Raw genomic sequence first — 21,345 nt, 5'->3', positions numbered from 1 at the left:
AATGACGGCCACCGAGAGCAGGTGTCCTTCCCCATTCCCCATCAGCGCCCGGCACTGTGGGGGCCTCAGATGCCCACCCCTGCAGCCAAGTGTACCATCAGCTGGTGCTGCTCTTGCCAGCAGTATTGCGGCCCCGTCCAGCTCCCCCATGTTGGGGCTACTGTGGGCCTTGCCCTTGAGCGGGCCGCGTGATGCCCCGCCGGTGGGTGACTGGGGGGGGTATGGTGGAGGATGGGTTCTGGGGGTGATGGCATGGAGGGTGGGGTCCAGATTTGGTGGGGTGGGGGCACCCATACAGCCAGTTACACTGCAGAACCAGGGGCCACGTTGGGTGGTCGGTGGAGTGAACAGCAAGATAGCTGCCTTGCAGGCTGCAGCAATGGCAGTCCGTGCCTAGACATCGCCCCAGACCCATGGCGGGACACTCCGACCCCACAGCCCATCCCCTGGTCACTGCCCCCCCAGTCAGCCCGGCCAGCGTTCATCCCGGCAGTCCATAGTCGTGCCTCTCCGTGTACTGCCTCCTCACTCTCCCTCATCAGCCACGGGCCTGTTTCTCGATTATTAAAAGCACAAGTGAACGTCATCGTCGGGAATTCCCCCAGTGGAGGCAAAGAATTGCTGAGGACCCAGAGAATACCGGGTCAGGACCGCTAATGATATGGCAATGGCGTTTACTGTACATGCGGAGTGGAATGCATTGACGCCGTTCTTGAGGCACCAGAGAATTGTGATTTGGTGTGAAAACGGCACCAGCCACAATTTTGCCGTCAAAACCGATTCTCCGCCCAACAGTGGTTCACGATTCCGCCGTCAGCTGACAGAAAATCCCGGCCCTTAGTTTTGAATTTCCCTTCCAGGCTATGGTCTTTATCCTCTGGTTCTGCTGTTCTGGACAAAATGAAACAGCTCGTCATGGGCAACATTATCCATTCCCTTTCTAATCCTAATCCAGCAATCGTATCACCATGCAACCGTTGCTTTTTCACATAAACACTTGCCATGATCCAATCCTTCCATAATCCTGCCCTATCAGCAATATAATATTGGCACAAATAGTGCACAATTTACTATTTACCACACTTAGTGCTATATTCAAATCACTGTCGCAACAAAGTGCATTTAAATAGCATCTTTCATGGTAAAATTTTATCAAACTAGTGCAGAGTCCCCAGGAGTCACATTGTTCTCAACATTAATTCTGTTTGAAGTCTTACACCAGGTTAAAGTCCAACAGGTTTGTTTCGAATCACTAGCTTTCGGAGCGCTGCTCCTTCCTCAGGTGAATGAAGGATTGGTTCCACTTCAGTTTGTCCACAGATGCTACGTTTTTCCAGCATTTTCTGTTTTTATTTCAGATTTCCAGCATCTGCAGTATTTTGTGTTTATGTTATTAAACCAACCTTAGCACTAAGCCAAGTAAAGAGTTAATGGGATAGGTGGAGACCCTATATTTTTGCCCCTTAATTGGAAAAAAAGTTGGGTACTTTAAAATAACCAAAGGGAAAAAAAGGTTTAAAGGGTAAACGCAGTAACATCAGCAGCTGTCAGTCTCAAAGTGGTTACCACATCACATACTGATGCATCCAGGTGTAAACCTGTAACCCATGCGTTGCCAGTGTGCCAAGCCTGCCAACTCAGCTTCACTATATAAAACCTTGCTGCACTTTCTGTGCGAGTAAAATACCTGCAGGAAAAGCTAAAACATTTGCTGCAGAGATAAACGGTGCAACCCTTGCAAAAAGCATTTGATTTGTAAAACAAATTCAGTAAAAACATTTCAGAATCAGTGGGTAGATACGGCTCCTTGGTGGGGTTACTGTGTTCCAAAGTTAGACCTAGGCAGTTGAAGGCATAGCTATCAATGGATGGAGTAATGGAAATCAGTGATACATCAGAGTCAGAATTGGAAAAATGCTGGAGGGTGTTAGAGATACTGATGGGGGTGGTGGGGTGAGGGGGTAATAATGTATAAGCAATTCTTCACACAAAGGGCATGTGGGGTGCCAGCCTGGATTACGTGCTCAAACATTGAACCATAGAAAATAAGAGTAGGGGTAGGTTGTTTAACCCTTTGAGCCTTCTCCACCATTCAATATGATCATGGCTGATCCTTTATCTCAACAATGTGCTCCCGTGCTCTCTCCATACCCCTTGACACCTCGAATCTCTGGTTTGAAAATTAAACCCATGACCTTCCTGATTCAAGGTGAGAGATGGCTGACACGTTTTCTCCCTCAGAGGCTGAAGAAGATTCAAACTCACTGTGAGTGCTGGAGACCATCGATTGCTCAGCCAGGAAATTTGTTCCCTCTATTACTTTGATCAATGTTCTGAAAATATGGGAGGATTCTGAGATTGAGTCTTCCTGTTGCACAATAAAATCTGTGTATGTGTGGTTCACTACTCATCCATCAATCACCACCAGTGTATCAGGTGATTCTTTCACTAGAACTGCTCTTTCATTTTATCTCTGTTCCTTCCTTTATTTTTTCTTTGTCCCCTGCATTCCCTTCCATCTTCAGGTGAGACATTAAACCAGAACCCTGTCACCTGGTGGGTGTAAAAGATCCCACACCCATTATATTGAATAAGAGGAGGAGGGTTCTTGCTTGGTCTCCTGGCTAATAATTACCATGCAAGCAATAAAAGATGTGCAAGTTAGGTGGACTGGCTATGCTAAATTGCCCCTTAATATCAAAGGCTATGCAGGTTAGGTGGAGTTATGGGGATAGGACGGGGGAGTTGGCCTAGTTAGTGCTCGTACAGAGGTCAGTGCAGAATGGATGGGCTGAATGGCCTCCTTCTGCACTGTAGGGATTCTAGATAAACAAGAAACATTATCTGATCATTCTGATGTTGCTGTTTGTGGAAGCTTGCTATGCACAATTGGCTGATGTGTTTTTTATATTTCTGTGATTGGACTACAAAATTAATTTGTGGCTGTGAAGTGCTTTGACCCATCTTGCAATTATTGTGTTTGTGGGATTCTATATTCACTCACATCTAGAGGATCCTTTACCCATGATCACCCTTGGTTCTTGTTTCATCCACCCTTCCCCCCATGCACTGTTCCCTCTCCACGCTCACCTTCCCTTCTCTCCCACCCTCGGTTACCACACTCTCCTGTTCCCCCTCTCTCTCCAATGACGTTTTCCTTTTATCACCCTCCATTTTTATTTTATCCATTTGGATATAGGCGGTGCTGGCTGGATCAGCATTTATTGTCCACCCACAATTGCCCATAGACTGAGTGGCTTGCAAGTCCATTTCAGAGGGCATTTCAGAGTCAACCACATGGCCAGACCAGGTAAGGATGGCAGATTTCCTTCCCTAACGGGACATTAGTGAACCAGATGAGTTTTTACAACATTCAGGAGACTTTTTTTTATTGAATTCAAATTTCGCCATTTGCCATTGTGGGATTCTATCCTTGGTCTCTGAATGCCCAGTGACAACACCACTATTTCCTCCCTTCCTCTTCTCCCCCCACAGTTGGTTTTCCTCTCTCCATTTCACCTCTGCCCAATTGGATTCCCTGCCCTCTACCGTTTTCCCCACCCCTTGCAGTTTCCCCCTCCCCCTTGATTCCACTCTTCCCCCTCCATCTCACCCCTCCCAATTTCCCTACTCATGGGTGGTCGGCTGATTCTTGTAAATTTCACACATCAGCCGCTGGCACAAAACCAGCAGCAAAAAAATACTTATCAAAAGGTTTGAAGGGGGGACAGCATGGTGGCGCAATGATTAGCATGGCGCCAAGGACCCGGGTTCAATCCCGGCCCTGCGTCACTGTCCCTGTGGAGTTTGCACATTCTCCCCATGTCTGCGTGCGTTTCACCCCCACAACCAAAAGATATGCAGGTTAGGGGGATTGGCTATGCTAAATAATAATAATACTCATTATTGTCGCAAGTAGGCTTACATTAACACGGCAATGAAGTTACTGCGAAAAGTCCCGAGTCAACACATTTTTGCCCCTTAATTGGAAAAAAAAGAATTGGGTACTTTAAATTAAAATTTTTTTAAATGTTTAAAGGGTAAACACAGTAACATCAGCAGCTGTAAGTCTCAAAGTGGTTAGCACATCACATATTGAAGCATCCAGGTGTAAACCTGTAACCCTGGTGCTGCCAGTGTGCCAAGCCTGCTAACTCAGCTTCACTATATAAAACCTTGCTGCACTTTCTGTGCGAGTAAAATACCTGCAGGAAAAGCTAAAACATTTGCTGCAGAGATAAACGGTGCAACCCTTGCAAAAAGCATTTGATTTGTAAAACAAATTCAGCAAAACCATCTCAGAATCAATGGGTAGATTCAGCTCCTTGGTGGGGTTACTGTGCTGCGGAAGCTTCAGAAAACTCAACTCTGTCTAATCTTTCCTCTTGAGACACCCAAGCAAGATTGAGATGAAACCCCGCCCCTTTGCCATCCGTGCCATTTCACTGGCCAGAATGACTCAGCCTGCAGCCAATTTAACCAATGAGGCGAAGCATCAATTTCGCCTGTTATTTTCGGTCTCACGTTTCGGATTGGCTGTGCTGTTGCCAAGTGGGCGGTCCGGGCGCTGATTGGTCAACTCCCTGGTTTGGCTTTTTCTTTTGTTGGGCTTTAAGGCTGAGCCCGGAAGAATGAGTCAAAGTTGTATTGTGGCGGGTCGGCAAAGGCGAGAGGGAACTCCAAACTCAAACGCTGCCTCTGCCCGGAGCAACCTTCATGTCCACGTTGAGTTGGCTCCTCACAGGTCACACCATTGGGTTGTGGTTAGGGTTGGGGTGGGTGGGGGGGGGGTTGTGTACCAGGAAGGGGGTGGGCACCTTCTGGACCTCAGCTTGCATCGAAGAGGAAGTTTCAAACCAAGCAACAAAAGTGAATATCTCACTCGAGGAGGGAGCAACCACACAGAGGAGGAATCAATAGGTTAGTGTGCCAGATGTGGTCAGCTGGGGGGCGGTGTGGGTGGGCAGGTGCCTTGGGCTTCTGGGGTGTCAGTCTGGGACTTAACCCCTCTGAATCAACTTAGCCTGGAGAGCCAAGAGTCGTATTACACTGCAGGGAAATTCAGTCTATGAAGCAGCAGTGACTCCTTCGGCAACATTTGGTTTTTGGTAACGATTCGGGTTGTTTTATGACAGTACAGACCTGAATAAGCCCGGTGCTGGGGTAGATGCAGCAAACACTCGGCGGGTCTGACTGCATCTGTGGAAAAGCGTCTATGCCTAATGCAGTATTTCCAGTAACTGGATTGTTTGCTTTCTATCCACTCCTGTTGCATCTTGTTTTAGCAGAATGCCACTTGTGTAGACTCCTGTAATTTAAACCGTCTCCCGAGATCTGGCGAACGTGGGCTCTCTAATGTAACCACCCAGCTCTTTGTAAGGCGTTCATACAGAGGCGTGGGCACACTGTAACTGGGTTGAGACTTAAAAGCAGAGCATCCGGTATCTATCACCTTGCACATGGATTTCTACTCGTGCCTCTCAATCTTTGATTTTGCCGTTTGGGACGCGAATGCAGGAAAAGTATATTCTTCGGAAGAAGGGTCATTTTGGACTCGAAATGTTATCTCTTCTCTCTCCAATGATGCTGCCAGACCTGCTGAGTTTCTCCAGCGTTTTCTGTTCTTAGTTCACTAAGATAGATTACCTGGTCATGATCACATTGTTGTTTGTGGGAGCTTGCTGTGCACAAATTTGACTGCTGCCTCTCTGAGATTACAGCAGTATCTGCACTTCAAAAGTCTGATTAGCTGGAAAGTGCTTTTTGAAGTTGTGAAAAGAACTCTATAAATGCAAGTTCTTCCTTGCCTTTCTTAGTGCTGTGAGCAGCAACATTTTTAACAGGAGGATAACTGAGAACGAAATAACTACACATTGGAGAGCATTTCCCCTAATTGTGCATAGAAAAATGCATCTTGCTATCCAGCTCTCCCTTGCCAAAACTCCATCTAACCAGTTCTTTGAGCATCTTTATCCCAGCACGGGCTCACCTGTATGAACAGTTGCGGTAGAATCTAACCCATGGTCCATATAGACTCTTACTGGGCTATTCTGACCAAATGATTGGGACATGACTCCCAGCCCTAGCCTGGCATTAAGAAGCTGCTTGTGGTGTAATACTTTGATGCCACACTGTGTAACACAGCAGTGAATAAGGACTAGTGCTCTGTGCAGACCAGTATCATGACCGTGTGCTGTATTTCATCGTGGGAATGAACCTGGGGAGGTGGTGTGGTGGCTTGTAAATAGGAACTGAAGTGCTGAGCTCCCAGCATTGCAGATGTTTATATATTTCTGAACAGCGATGTGGAATTTCAGTTGAATGGAGAAACTGGTGTTGTTATTCTTCTAGTGGAACCACTTAAAAGGAAATTTAATTTGTCATTTACAAAGTTAATAAGATTTAGAAGTGATCAGTATCATGGCAGGCTTTTATTTTTAAAAATTCATCCATGGAATGTGGGCATCGCTGACTAGACCAGCATTTATTGCGGATCCCTAATTGTCCTCGAAGGTGGTGGTGGACTGCAGCGGTTGAATAAGGCAGCACGGTACACCCACAGTTCTGTTAGGGAGGGAGTTCCCGAATTTTGAACCAGCAACCGTGAAGGAGCGGCAACATATTTCTTAGTCCGGTTGGAGTGTGGCTTGGAGGGTAAAGTCAGGGTGCTGGAGTTCCCAAGTGTCTGCTGCCCTTGTCCTTCTAGATGGTAGCAGCCTTGGGTTTGGAAGATGCTGTCTAAGAACCCACAATGCATTTTATAGAATGTAAACTGTGTACACACTGCTGTCACTGTGTGAGGATGGTGGAGGCCTTGACTGTTTGTAAATGGGTGCCAATCAAGTGGTCTGGTTTGTCCTGGTTGGTGTCAAGCTTCTTGGGTGTTGCTGGAGCTGCACTCATCCAGACAAGTGGAGAGTATTCCATTACACTCCTGACTTGTCATGTGGAGATGCCGGCGTTGGACTGGGGTGGGCACAGTAAGAAGTCTTACAACACCAGGTTAAAGTCCAATGGGTTTGTTTCAAATCACTAGCTTTCGGAGCGCAGCTCCTTTGGGCAGGCTTTGAGGAGTCGGTAACTCCAAGGATGTTGATAGTGGGAGGATTCAGCGATGGCAATACCATTCAATGTCAAGGGGTATTCTGTCCTGTTGGAAATTATCATTGTCTGGCACTTGTGTGGTGTGAATGTTACTTGTCGCTTGTTAGTCCAAGGATATTGTCCTGGTCTTGTTGCATTTAGACATGGATTAATTCAGAATGATTCCCCTGAGAATATGTGTTCATTGTGTTGTGTGTGGTTACCAGCTCCCAGTGGGCCATACTGCAGGACAATCATTCTCAATTTACAATGCTTTATTTGGAAAAGTGTTATGCAATTTATTGAAAACAGTGAGGTTGTAAATGTAACAATTTCAACCAGTGAATCTGAAGAACAAAGAATAATTGCTTCCCTATTACTCACACGGCATCAAGTACTGAGTTCAGTAAAACGTCGTAAGATGTTATTGGCAGTGTGAAGAACTGGAAGATTTGCAACGAGCCTACCATGGGGGGTGGGGGGGTGGTATGGTGCTGTTGTGGTAATGTCATTGGGCAATAATCCAGAGACGCAGACAAATGTTTTGAGGACAGGGATTCAAATCCCACCACACAAGCTGGTAGAATTTAAATTATAAATAAAAAGCTGGTCTTAATAAAGGTGACTGTGAAGCCACCATTGATTGTTGTAAAAAGGCCATCTGGTTCATTAATCTCCTTTTCGAGAAGAAAATCTGCCATCCTTACCTGGTCTGTCCCACATGTGACACCAGACCAACAGCGATGTGGTTGACTTTGAACAGCCCTCTGCAATTACCCAGCAGGCCGTTCTGTTCAAGGGCAATTAGGGTTAGGCAATAAATGCTCGCCTTCTCACTACCGCTCACATCCATGAAAGAATAAAACATTTCTTACACAATTTGTTTGTTTTCATGGGTAATTGAAGTTCGGAGGTCAAGTGAAAAACACAAATTCTTTATTAACTTAAGAGCTGATTTTTTTTTGGGGGGGGTGTAAATCGGGGGTTCAGGCCTAAGGTGATTCCAGCTGGAGTCTGGCTTCTGGGTCATGCTAGGTTCTAACTCTAGATTTAATCTGCAACAAATCTTGATGTGAAGTGAAACTATTTTAATGTGAGTCCACAACAATTATTCTCAAACTGCAACCCATAAATACTTTCCAGGGGCTAGGTCTCCAGCAGATGAGAGTGAGAGAGATAAACATGAGACCGAATAAAAAGGGGGGAAAAAGAAAAGCCCCCTGCTTTGTGGTAAACTAACGGTATTTAATGTTTGTCCCACACAAGTAGCTGGCAAGATATCCCCCTCCCGTGTACACGCCTGTCTTTGTCTATGCTTCCAGGTTTGGCTAGGAATCTCTCCGAATTGAGCGTTAACTCCAGCACACTGTGTGCAATCCTGAAGAAACATCATCGGGACATTCAAAAAGAGGTTATTAAAAAAATACGTATTTGAGCATTTCTCTTTACCAGTTATGAAAAAATTGAAAATGGGAGTGGGAAGAAGAGGCTGTTTGACTGACAGTCCAGCATCATCCAATTGGGTAATGGGTCTTTTTACTTTCCAATTGGTGTAGGAAGGCAGCGCATCACAAGGATATATGTGTTGGCCGACTAATGGCTGGAGCGTGGGGGCGGGTGATGTGATGAACCCTCCAGGAATACGCTTAATCACGGTTGGCAACCTTAATCTTCGCAATGATGGGCATGTTAGCTGCCAGGGTTTTAGATTTACTCTCTGTGAGAAGCTAGCTGTTGCTGTGACACCAGGGTGAATTCAATTTGGACCCATGTAATCAACAAGTGCCATTATAATACTGTCTGGTCTGTGCATTTCCAGCAGGGTTTCATTTAATCTCTTGGTGATTTTTGTATCATGGGAAAGCTGTTCATTTCCCTTGCTTAAATCTTCCCCTGTGTTGCAATAGTGTAAATTCTCTAAATGGGGAAATTGGACTGGATTTGCACCTGTTTGAAAAATATTCTCAGTGTCATGTTCAAGTCGGGAAAAGAATTGGACAGGGGAAAGTCCAGATATTTATGTGAAGTTATTTAAAAAATAATTAAAATAGAAATCTGCTTTAAGCAGCTAAACATCTAAATATGGTGATACTGCTGTTAGTACTGGCTGGGCCAATAGTTGTTTGTATTGGATGTGAACTGCGAACTGTTAGACACATGTGTCATTAACAGAGAACTTTCAACCACATCAAAAACAGACTGTTTGGCATTCACTGGAGTGTTAGTTTGGGGAGGGAGTGGGAGGGTTGGAGCGGCTGTGGGGAGAACACTAATCTTTATCTCTGATTTGTCTGCTCTGTCTCATCACTGTCTACGTCAGTGAAATCATCTTCATATTGCTAGTCTAAGTAAATAACTTGAACTCTATTAAAGCACTTCACTTTCAGCACTTTTCTTATTATGGCGATTATGCAGTATTAGAATTTAGGTGGGGCTGTGATTCCTAATCCATTTGAAAGGGATCCTTGATCTTAAACAGTATGCAAACCACTTGCTCTATAATTGTAAAATAAATATTGCGCAAATGCAGGTTTCTGAAAATTTGAAACACGAGTATGTTGTACGAAAGTCTGGTGATAATCTTTAAATAGAGAAGTCTACTTTGTATGTAAATAGCTTTTCTCTAATGTGTAAACAGGATGTAAAGTCCCAATGGATTACCAGGAGTGAATAGGTCACAAAATTCTTATTCAAGTTGAAACATAAAATAATGTATGAGGAATTATGCTGATGAGGAGAGACATGAGATACTTGGGCCTTTTCTACTGGAGCTGGGTAGACATGGGAGGCTTGCTACTTCATTTTAACAAGTGTGTAAGAGGTGAATGTGGAAAAGACTGTTTCTGGTCGTGGGATCAAGGACGAATTGTCACCAGCAGTAGTGACCTTTTATTTATACAGCATCTCTTAATATTAAAATGACCCTGGGAACTTTACTGGAGGGCTATCAAACAGAATTTGACACTGAGTCACATTAGGGCAGATGTCAAAAAAGATTGGTCACAGAGGCAAGATCTGAGGACCATCTTAAAGAAAGAGAGAAAAGTGAAGAGGTGTAGTGCAACACATTTTGGAGTTTAGGACTTGTGCACCTGGAAGGCAAAGCCGCCACTGGTGGGACAATTAACATCGGAGTATGCAAGAGGCCAGAATTGGAGGAATGCACAGTACTAGTCGGATTGTAGGGCTGGAGGAGGTTAGAGAAATGGAGGGGGTGAAATTCTAAGGCGAAATTTTAAAAACCACCATGAGAATTTCAAATGTGACATGTTGGTAGAGCAGGAATCAGTGTAGGTTAGCGAGCAGAGGGCATGATGGGCGAACAGGACTGAGTTTGGACACAGACAGAGGAGTTTTGGAAGAGCAGAGGTTCATGATGTGTGGGACGCCAGCCCGGAGGACTTTGGAGTAGACGAGTCTGGAAAGAACATGGATGAACTGAGGCAGGGTTGGAGATGGTTAGTTTTGGAGTTGCTGCTCTTTGTGATGGAGGAAATTATGGGATGGGAAGCTGGGCTCAGCTTTGATTAGTATGTGGAGCTAGCAAACAATCTAGATCAGCCTCCGTGATTGAGGCTAGAATGGAATTGGAGGTTAGGTCAGTTCAAAACTGTAAGAGGAGGAGGATGGAGCTTCAGGGGATAATTTCTCACGGAATTGTTAGAGCATAGACCGTTTTGTCACAGGGAGCAGTTGAGGCAGAGACCATCATATCATTTCAGGGAAAATGGGTGAATATTTGAAGCAGGGAAAGACCCCAGGATATCGGGCGAGAGTAAGTCACTGGGATTAATTTGAGGTAGCAAACAATCAGCCTGACAGGATGGGCCCAAATGGCTACCTCCAGTGTACTGTAAGCTTTTAAGTAGCTCAGAAGAGTTTTGATGGATAATTGGCCTTTGTTGATGTTGGCTTCAGCAAGTCACATCTGGGAAGAACTTAAACTCCCTTCATTGAAAATTATGTCAAAGTCGACAGAAGTGTGTGAGAACATGCCTGGGCATTCTGACATTGGATGTTATAAGTGTTCTTGTGAAACAGTTCTACTGAAATACTTTCTGAACAGCCAACAATTCCTGGACACATCCAAACAATTTAGGCAGTGCCTAACATGGAATCTTAAAATATACTTTTTTATAGGAAGTGTTCCATTTGGGTAGATTTGTGGAAAATATCTTGTCCGTTATGAAGATCACAGTTTCGAGCTGTAAAAACTGATCTACTAAAACTTCATAATCTCAAGTCAGATTTTGTACCGTTATTGGGAAGTTTCTCCTTCCTTGGAACATGCAACAACAAATTGCATTTATATGGCACTTTTTGATGTCTTTACAGGAGGCTAATTGGAGGCAGGTTTTAGTTATGTCTTAAAGTAGATGAGATTTTGGGAAGGAATGCTAGAGCTTACAGTCGAGGGAACAGCCATCAATGGTGGTATGAAGGAAATGGAGGATGCACAAGATGCCAGAATTAGACGCTTGTGGGCTGGAGGGCATTACAGAGATGGGAAGGGCGAACCCATGCAAGGATTTGTAAAAGCGAGAGAGAAATTTAAAATCGGGGCGTGGTCGGAGCAGAAACCACTAGGTCCACAAACGCAGGAGCAATAGGCGAATGGGATTTGGTGTGAGTTAGGGAAACTGGGTTTACAGAAAGTGTTTCCCTGTGCCATTATAACTTGCTGGAAAAGAGGTTAGTGTCAAGAACACTAATTATTGTTTTGTGGCTTGGGCTAATTTTTCAACTTCCATTTTGCATACTGTTCATGGGTTAAGGAAGAGGTTGTGGATCATTTGATGTTTCTGAGATCGTGTTGTGTGCAATTTTGGCACTCTTTCCTACATTGCAACAGTTACTACATTTTCAAAGTACTTAATTGACAGTAAGGTGTTTGGAGCATGCAAAGGCTATGAAAGGCGCTCTATGAAAGAGTTTTGATCAGAACGGTTATATTAATCTTGGCTTACTTCCTGTCAATAGAAACACAGGTACAAAAAAAGCACTCTGTCTGAAAATTCATCACGCCCTGAGTTTCACATCCTCTTCGCTGATCAGTTACTGTATGTTAAGACTCAATAAAGAACACAGTGACTTTCTTCGTTTCAGCAGAGAAATAATGTCCACCCACTATGACACAGTAGTGTAGTGTTAGTATTTCTAGTAATCCGGAAAACGTGAGTTCAAATCCACAAAAGTTTGGGACTTCTAGTTCATTGATTGATAGAGTCTGTATGGCTTGGAAGAAGGCCATTTGGCACATCAAGCCTGTGATAGCTCGCCATACAGCAATTCATTCAGTCCCATTTCCCCGCTGCATCCCTGTGAGTTCATTTTCCTCAAGTGCCCATCCAATTTCCTTTTGAAATCATTAATAATCTCTGTTTCCACCATCTTCATGGGTGGGTAGCACAGTGGTTAGCATTGTTGCTTCACAGCACCAGGGTTCGATTCCTGGCTTGGGTCACTGTCTGTGCTGAGTCTGCACATTCTCCCTGTGTCCAAGTGCGTTTCCTCCGGATGCCCCAGTTTCCTCCCACAAGTCCCGAAAGACGTGCTGTAGGGTGAATTGGACATTCCGAATTCTCCCTCTGAACCCGAACAGGCGCCGGAGTGTGGCGACTAGGGGCTTTTCACAGTAACTTCATTGCTGTGTTACTGTAAGCCTACTTGCGACAATAAAGATTATTATTATTATAGAGAGTTCCAGGTCGTTAGCATTCGCTGTGTAAAATATTTTTCCTCACATTTCCTCCCCACCCCACCCACCTGCATCTCTTGCCTAAAACCTTAAATCTTTTGCTGATGGTACAAGGACTAGGGGATAATAAGAACAGCTTTTCTTTGTCTACCTTATCTCAATCTGTCATCACCCCAAACAAAGCTCTCCACGTTCTCCTTGGAGCAAAGCGAATTAACCCCAGCTTCACCAACCTAACCTTGCAGCTAAATTCCCTCATCTCTGCAACCATTCTGGTAAATCTCCTTTGCACCCTCTCAAGCACCCTCACAACCATTCATCTTTATTTCTGAAAATAAAAAACTGGTAGCATTAGGAGTGGTCTGAAGCTATTAGTTTGTCACTAGAAGCTCATGTTCCTTCAAGAAGGTGTGCTTCCATTCTTGTCCATGATTTCAGCATCATAACAATTTCAGCTGCCCTATGAAGTGGCTCGTTAGTTGTGTCATTAGAGAAAGGGCAATATATGCCAATCGTGCCAGCATTGCCCACATCCTGAAAATAAACTTAGTTAATATAATGCAGGTCAGCGAATAAACTTTCCTGTTGCAGGTTGAGCCAACCAGAACCACTTGCGTTAGCAACATGGTGATTGATGGCCATCTGACTCAGTGTTTGTCTAACACGTATCCTGTATGAGCACACCACGACCTCACCGTGACCTTTGTGACTTCATGCATAGTGCTTCTAGACTGCATTATGAATGTTCTCTTGGCTCAGTTCTGTTGGCATGTTTCACAGAGTTCTCAGCTCAGTTGTTGTTGCTCTTGCCTCTCCATCAGAAGGTTGTGACATTGAATCCAATGATTTGAATGGATGGTCCAGGGCTGGTACTCAGTGCTACCTCACTGGAGATCTCATTGTTTTGAAGAGGAGAATAGATCACTAATGTCTTGATTTTAACTTTCTTATTCTTGTTGTCAAATCCTTCCATGGCTCACTCCTTCCTATGTCTGTAGCCTCTTGCACTTTCCTGATTTTGATCACTCCGCCCTGAGCTCTGGAATTCTTTTCCAACACCCACCCATCTCTCTTTCCTCCTTTTAAGACTCTCTTTAAAAACTCTCTCTAAAACCTATATCTTTGACCAATCAGAGATGGTGGCATAGTTGTAATGACACTGGATGGGCATTCCAAAGACCCAACTGATGCACTCGGCCAAATCCGATCAAAGGTGGACTTTAAATTCAATTAACAAATCTGGAATTGAAAAGCTAGGCTCAGTAATGGTGACCAGGAAACCATCGGCGATGTTGTAAAAACCCACCTGGTTTACTAATGTCCTATAGGAAGAAAGTCTGCCATCCTTGGTCTGGCCTACATGTGATGCCAGACCCACAGCGATGCGATTGACTCTGAAACAGCTCAGCAAGCCACTCGGTGGGAGAGGAATTAGGCATGGACAATAAATGCTGGACTTGCCAGTGGCACCCACATCTCATGAAAGATTAATTTTTTTAAAAACTTGTTCTCATATCTCCTGTGACGCAGTGCCATATTTTGTCATATAATGCTCCTGTGAAGCATCTTGGGACATTTTATTGAATACTAGTTTCTGTTGTTATTAAAGTTGTTGTGCTTGATTTTTAAAACTGATGGGGGGAGAGGATAGCATTAATAATAATAATGATCTTTATTGTCACAAGTAGTCTTACATTAACACTGCAATGAAGTTACTGTGGAAAAACCCTAGTCGCCACATTCCGGCGCCTGTTCGGGTACACGGAGGGAGAATTCAGAATGTCCAAATTACCTAACAGCATGTCTTCCAGGACTTGTGAGAGGAAACCGGAGCACCCGGAGGAAGCCCACACTGACACAGGGAGAATGTGCAGACTCTGCACAGACAGTGGCCCAAGCCGGGAATCAAACTTGGGACCCTGGCGCTGTGAAGCAACCGTGCTAACCACTGTGCTACCGTGTCGCCCAAATAATCTGGAGGGATAAGAAACAGGACAGATGAGGAAAGATTATTTTACATGGCGAGTTGTTGTGATCTGGAATCAGTAAGGTTGGTGGAAGCAGATTCAATAGGAACTTTCAAAAGGGAATTAGATAAATAAACAAAGGGGAAAATACTGCAAAGGAAAGAGATGGGGATTGGGACCAATTGAGTAGCACCTTCAAAGGGCAAGCACGGCACAATGCGCCAAATGGCAACCTCCTTTGTGATGAATGTTTCCATGATTCTAAGGTCTTGTAATTTGCTTCAATGTTTGTTTTTAAATATTGCCCTTCCCTTTAGGATTGTGGGTGGGGCAGGAGGAGATAGTGCAGGAATAAAGTATTTTCAATACTCATTAGATAAAAATGAATGTATTAGTTACCATGCGTGGTTTTATTGACTTTAATGATCTGATGCTCTGTTTCTGTATTATCTGCACACTATAATTACTAGTTAATGTCAAACTCACAGGTCCGAGGGAGTGGCTGAGGCAGAAACCATTGCATCTTTTGTAGGAAGAATTGAGTAAATATTTGCAATTGGGGAATATGCAATGCTACAGAGCGAGAGAGAGATAAGGACGGTGCAATTGAATTTGGATGGAAGAGATAGTATAGACACAATGGGCAGAAAGGCTTCCTTCTTTGCTGTAAACCTCTATATTTTCAAGGACAGAACCATAAGAACTTGCACCTTTAACATAATGAAATGTGCCAAAAGCGTTTCACAGGAGCTTTCTAAAACAGTGTGATACTGAGTCACATAAGAAAATATTGGGTCAGATGGCCAAAAGGTTGGTCAGAAAGGTAGGTTTTCAGTGTCTAAAGAGGAAAGTGAGGTGGAGAGGTTTAGAGAGGGCATTCCAGAGCTTGGGGTCCAGGCAACTGAAAGCACGGCAGCCAGCGATGGAGTGAGTAAAATTGAAAACACTGAGGCCAGAATCAAGGCCGCAATTGAGTTAGCATCTGGTATTCATCCATAACCCTGCTTTTCTTTTACCCCTTTTGTGATGATTGATTACTGCACCTTTAATGTAATGATCCCTTTAAGACCGGGTTTGGAACCCTGGGGGACTCCGCCTCCGGCTCCATCCCCCCGGAAGCCATATATAAGGTAATGTTCAGTGGGCAGTGTGCAGTGAGCACACTTCTTGGTAGCTGTCTGGTTCTCTGCTAATTAAAGCCTTTGTATTACCAATCATCTCTCTTGAGATGTAATTGAGGGTATGTCACCTTTTAAGTATTTATCAATCCCCTTCTGAAAGTTACTTTAAAATCTACTTCCACCGCCCTTTCAAGCAGCTCACTCCAGTCATATTCCCCATAGGGTTAGCTGAACCAGACTGCACAAATCTCTCCAGGGTACACTCGGCTTGTCTTCCCTTGGGTATGGAAGATTTAAGGGTGAATTGAATGATGCGTTGAAGATGATTAAAGGATGTTATAGGATAGAGAAAAGCTCTGGTGGGAGGTGGAGTGCAGTTTGACATTACCATCGCTGAATCCCCTACTATCAATATCCTGGGTGTTATCATTGACCAGAAACTGAACTGGACCAGCCAAGTAAATACTGTGACTATAAGAGCAGCTCAGAGGCTAGGAATCCTGCAGCGAGTAACTTACCTCCTGACTCCAACAAACCTGTTCACATCGACAAGGAGCAAGTCAGAAACACTTTCCAATTGCCTGGATGAGTGCAGCTTCAACAACACTCAAGAAACTCAACACCATCCAGGGCAAAGCAGCCCACTTAATTCGCACCCATTCACAAACATTCACTCTCTCCACCACAGATGTACAGTGGCAGTCGTGTACACCATCTACAAGATGCAATGCAGGAACTCACCAAGGTCCCTTAGGCAGCACCTTCTAAACCCACAACCATTATCATCTAGAAGGACAAGAGCAGCAGATACCTCAGAACACCACCAACTGTAAGTTCCCCTCTAAGTCACTCACCATCCTGACTTAGAAATATATTATCGTTCCTTCACTGTCGCTGGGTCAAAATCCTCCCTAACAGCAATGTGGGCATACCTACACCACATGCACTGCAGCAGTTTGAGAAGGTGGCTCATCACCACCTTCACATGGGCAATAAGTGGTAGCTACATCTCTTGAATAAATAAAAAATAGTCCAGAACGAGGGGACAAATCTTAGAATTAAAGCCAGCTGGTGTCAAGAAGCAATATTTCTCACACGGGGTAGTGGAAATCTGCAACTTTCTTCCCCAAAAAGATGTTGGGATTGGTGGTCGATTGGTAACTTGTAAACTTAGACTGAGATTTTTTTTTTATTGGGCAAGGATATTAACTGTCTCTCCAGGTGGGTGGATGGTAAGATATAAACCAGCCATGATCCAATTGAATGGTGAAAAAGACTGGAGGGGCTGAATGGCCTCCTATTTCTATGGGAATGGTTTTCATTTGTGTTAAATAAGAATAACCCTTATGTTCCCTGCTCATTCATTAAATAAACAAACATGTTATACAAATGCAAAGTCTGATATTTGAATTTAAAATCCACCTTTTTTAATTTACAATTTAATAGACTTTCTGTAACTGTCACTTGGTGATACAGAATGTGAACATTGCTGAAAAGAGAGACATGTTGCCAAAGCTTGTCATCTTGCACTCAGCAGGACAAACAAGAACACCAAATTTCAAACAGCATCACAACAATTTGTACTACAGGAGAATAGGTTGCCAATTGGTTGTCAAGTCGACACTGGCTGAGGCGTTGCCATGGATAAAGCAATGGGGAACCATAGACTGCCCAAACCAAGTTCCTGGTTAATTCAAAAAAGGTGCAAGGCTTGAATGTATTCCTTTTGTTTTCAGTGAACACGTCCCTGCATATGAATGTATGTTGCTTCTAGCATGTGTAAATGAGTCACGTTACAAACACGACTGATTTTCTTAAATTGGTTGTTCGCGTGGCCATTAGTGCACTCAGAAATTTTGTTTGTGGGCTTAAAATATGGGGGCAATTGGTAATTGAAGCACAATATGAATCTTGGGATTGTGCAGCACTGAAGGCCATTCGACCCATCGTATCTGTGCTGGTTCTTTAAAAAGTTTTGTTTGTAGCTGGTTGCATTATGAAATAGTTTAATATTAAGAATTAACCTGATATAAGGACAGATGACCAAAAGCTTGATAAAAGTGGTCGGTTTTGAAGGGTGCTCTGAAAGGAGGCAAGAGAGGTAGAGAGATTAAGGGAGGAAATACCAGAGCTTAGAGCTCAGGCAACTGAAGGTGCCGCCGCCAATGATCGAACAATAAAGACCGGGGCTGCGGAGAAGAGGGTGGTGGGGTTGGGAGGGAGTTACTTCACTTTGAAGTGTGGTAGCTTACTGTACAGCTGCAATATTAGTCTGGGTGTCTAGGTCTTCAGTACTACAGCGGGAATGTCCGTACCCATTGTATTTGCTGAGCGCAGAGGTCTGGGGCAGTTCTGAACAATTTGTGGACTTGTGCGCGTATGACAGTGTGCCTAATGCATTTAGCTTCAGTAGAGACAAGTCCCAAAGTCTGAAAATTAGCAACTGTTCTGAAGGGCCAGTTGCTTCTCTATTTGGGGGTGGGGGGGGGGGGGGGGAAGAGGAAAGGCAGTTAGATGCTAAAAGAGTGAAGAGGGTGGCAGAAAGCTTGGTTGAAGAGTGTGTTTTTTAAGGTCGTGGTTTCTGTGTCCAAACGGCATCCTGTTCTGTCATTGTATAAACATAGAAACAAGCAGTATGAAGGCACCATGCTATGAAGGTTTTTAAAAGAAGTATTGATATAAAGGGGTTCACTGTTTCTCAATTAGGAGGATCATTTCTGATGTCCAGTTCTATTGCAGGCTGTGCAATTAAATATCAAGACACTGGATCAATCAGATACCATCCCTTCTCATCACACAAGAACATTTCCCATGATATAGCACCACCTTCTGAGAAGTTTAGAATCCAATTTTACGAACTGTTGGTGTTCAAATGAAACTGTGACATCTCAATTCAGCAGTTTTTTGAAAAAAAAACTTGATCACCACCAAATTATTTACAAGTTATTGCGGTTCATTGATCAGGCTGTTGTTGAATTGATCTGCTCCCAGTCTAGCTGGTGCTCCAAATATTTGAAAAGTGTGATGACTGTCCTGCACTGCTTTATGTCAAACACTGAAGCAGTTCTGAAACACAGTGACTGTCTCAGACCTGCGAGGTTGTATTGTGTTTGAGCTGGGTGGGGTTTCCTAGATTGGGGTGGTGAGGAGAATGGGGACCAAAACTGTCTGGTTCTTTTTTGAAAAAAGTGAAGTCGCTTGAACTATTTTGCCAATGTATTTTTCTCTGTACAATCCTGCCTCGCGCCCACTGAACCAAGCTTCTATACTGTAGCCTGACATTGCTGTTTTTGTGATGGTGCAGGCCCTCTGTGGTGGGAAGGGTTATATTTTCGGATTGGTGCGTGGAGTAATTATGGGCCTGTCCAGGAGTGAATTGAGCTGAGAGTTAGGAAGGTCTGAAGTAATGGTCCACAGTAAGCATGGTGTGAAAATGAAACACCGGCACATCTACAGCAACATTCATCTCTGGACACCCTGAAGCACTTCATGCTAATAAATGTAGTCACTGGCGGAATATAGGAAATGTGCAGTGATGTTGGCTCCGGATAAATACTGGCCAGATCCCAAGGGATAACTCGGCTAATTTTTTTGACATCCACCTGAGAGGGCAAACAATTTGACACCTTTCCTGAAAGATGACACAAGAATAAGAACAAATAGAAACCTCATAACAAATAAATAACTACCCGAACACCCCAAACCCCCTGCTGTTCCCCTCCACCTGTCCTGCCTTCCTCATTTTAACCCCAATTTCCCCCCCCCCCCCCCCCAGTTCCTCCTTCCACGTCCATTTGACGTCCCCTATCGGGGCTCCCTGCCAATCCATTAGCTCCTTGTAAATCTCGGACAACTTACCCTCACCCACTCCTGCTTTCGCTATCACCTTATCCTGTAGCTGCGGGGACGGCAGGTCAGGAAAGGACGTCACCTGCTTCCTCACATCCTGTACCTGTAAGTACTGGAACCCATTCCCACTGGGCAGCTCATATTCCTCTTCTAGTTGATCTAAATTCAAAAAGTTGATCTAAATTCGAAAAGCTGCCCCCCACACAAGTGGGTCCCCCAAGCCAGTCGAACCCTGCACATTGCCACCCCCGAAACCCTACATCTAACAACCCCCCATGTAGCAAATCTATGATTACTGCAAATCGAAGCCACACTGAGGCACCTTCCAACCTTAAATGCTGCCGCCACTGTCCCCACACCCGCAGGGCTGTCACTACCAGCGGGCTCATGGAGTACTTAGCCAGCAAGAACGGCAGATGCGCTGTCAACAATGCCCCTATACTCATGGCCCTGCACGAGGCCGATCCCTCCCCCACTACCTGTGGTGAACGTATTATAGTAATCATTCACCCATGGATCCAAACACCACCACCACTGGAGTTTAACTTTCCTCAACCATCTCTACACCTTTTTCCACCAAAACATCCGCCCAGCAAACGGGACAAAGGACCGAAAATAACTGCCTTGAGCGGGAGCTGCCAAATACGCGATCACTCACTCCATGGCTGCCACTGGAAGTTCGCAGATTTTAAAAAACAATCTATGCAGTCTTCCTGCTTGGAGTGAAGCAGAGTGCGGGTCACGTGCCAAACACTGATGTTACATGCCCTGGGCTGAAGAGAGATTCCTCGATTATGTTAGGAGCAAGCAACAGGACTGATGAATTTACAATGAATTGTTTTGTGATAAGGAAGAGAGGGCCAGAGACACAATCAGGCCAGGATCACACAATCTGCTGGAGAGAGTGGCTCAGGAGAATCTACAACAGGACAAACAAAGCAGTGCTGGTGTGAGCTCCAGGGCCTCTTGTGAACTGTCCATTAACAAGAAGCTGAAATCAGGGTCAAAATAGGATGAAGATTTTTTTTTTTAAAGTTCTGGCTTTGTTAAGTGTGCCAATGGAAATCCGGATGCAAAGCCCATGTGTGTTATATGCAGGGAAGCACTGGCAAATGAAAGTTTAAAACCTTCAAAAGAATTTGAAGATTAATCATGGCAATTTAGAGGGCAAACCTCTGTTTATTTTCAACGGTTGTAGTGAGAACTTAAATTGTCAGCTGAAGTCCTGAGCATAAATGTAACATTGAATGACAAAGCAAGTGGGCAGCACGGTAGCATTGTGGTTAGCACAGTTGCTTCACAGCTCCAGGGTCCCAAGTTTGATTCCCGGCTTGGGTCACTGTCTGTGCGGAGTCTGCACGTTCTCCCCCGTGTCTGCGTGAGTTTCCTCCAGGTGCTCCGGTTTCCTCCCACTGTCCAAAGATGTGCAGGTTAGGTGGATTGGCCATGATAAATTGCCCTTTGTGCCCCCCCAAAAAAGGTTCGGTTGGGTTACGGGGATAGGGTGGAGGGGTGGGGCTTAAGTAGTGTGCTCTTTCCAAGGGCTAGTGCAGACTCGATGGGTTGAGTGGCCTCCTGCACTGTAAATTCTATAAGTGAGATTGTGAGGTCCAAGCAAGCTCACCTG

The 21,345-nt window shown here is 44.5% G+C and overlaps 1 protein-coding gene across 21 annotated transcripts in view; it reads left to right on the top strand.

Annotated features, from left to right (window-relative positions):
• Positions 1-4,799: 4,799 nt before the first annotated feature.
• The window catches only part of LOC140396321 (serine/threonine-protein kinase 38-like), a 120,020-nt gene continuing 103,474 nt past the window's right edge, over positions 4,800-21,345 (top strand). For all 21 annotated transcript variants that reach the window (XM_072484818.1, XM_072484812.1, XM_072484824.1 and 18 more), the window contains exon 1: positions 4,800-4,920. The gene's annotated coding sequence lies outside the window, so the exon portion shown is untranslated. The remainder of the gene's footprint in view (positions 4,921-21,345) is intronic.

Source organism: Scyliorhinus torazame, chromosome 19, assembly GCF_047496885.1.
Source record: "Scyliorhinus torazame isolate Kashiwa2021f chromosome 19, sScyTor2.1, whole genome shotgun sequence".
NCBI classification, from domain to species: Eukaryota; Metazoa; Chordata; class Chondrichthyes; order Carcharhiniformes; family Scyliorhinidae; genus Scyliorhinus; species Scyliorhinus torazame.
This window is presented reverse-complemented; position numbering and strand designations above follow the sequence as displayed.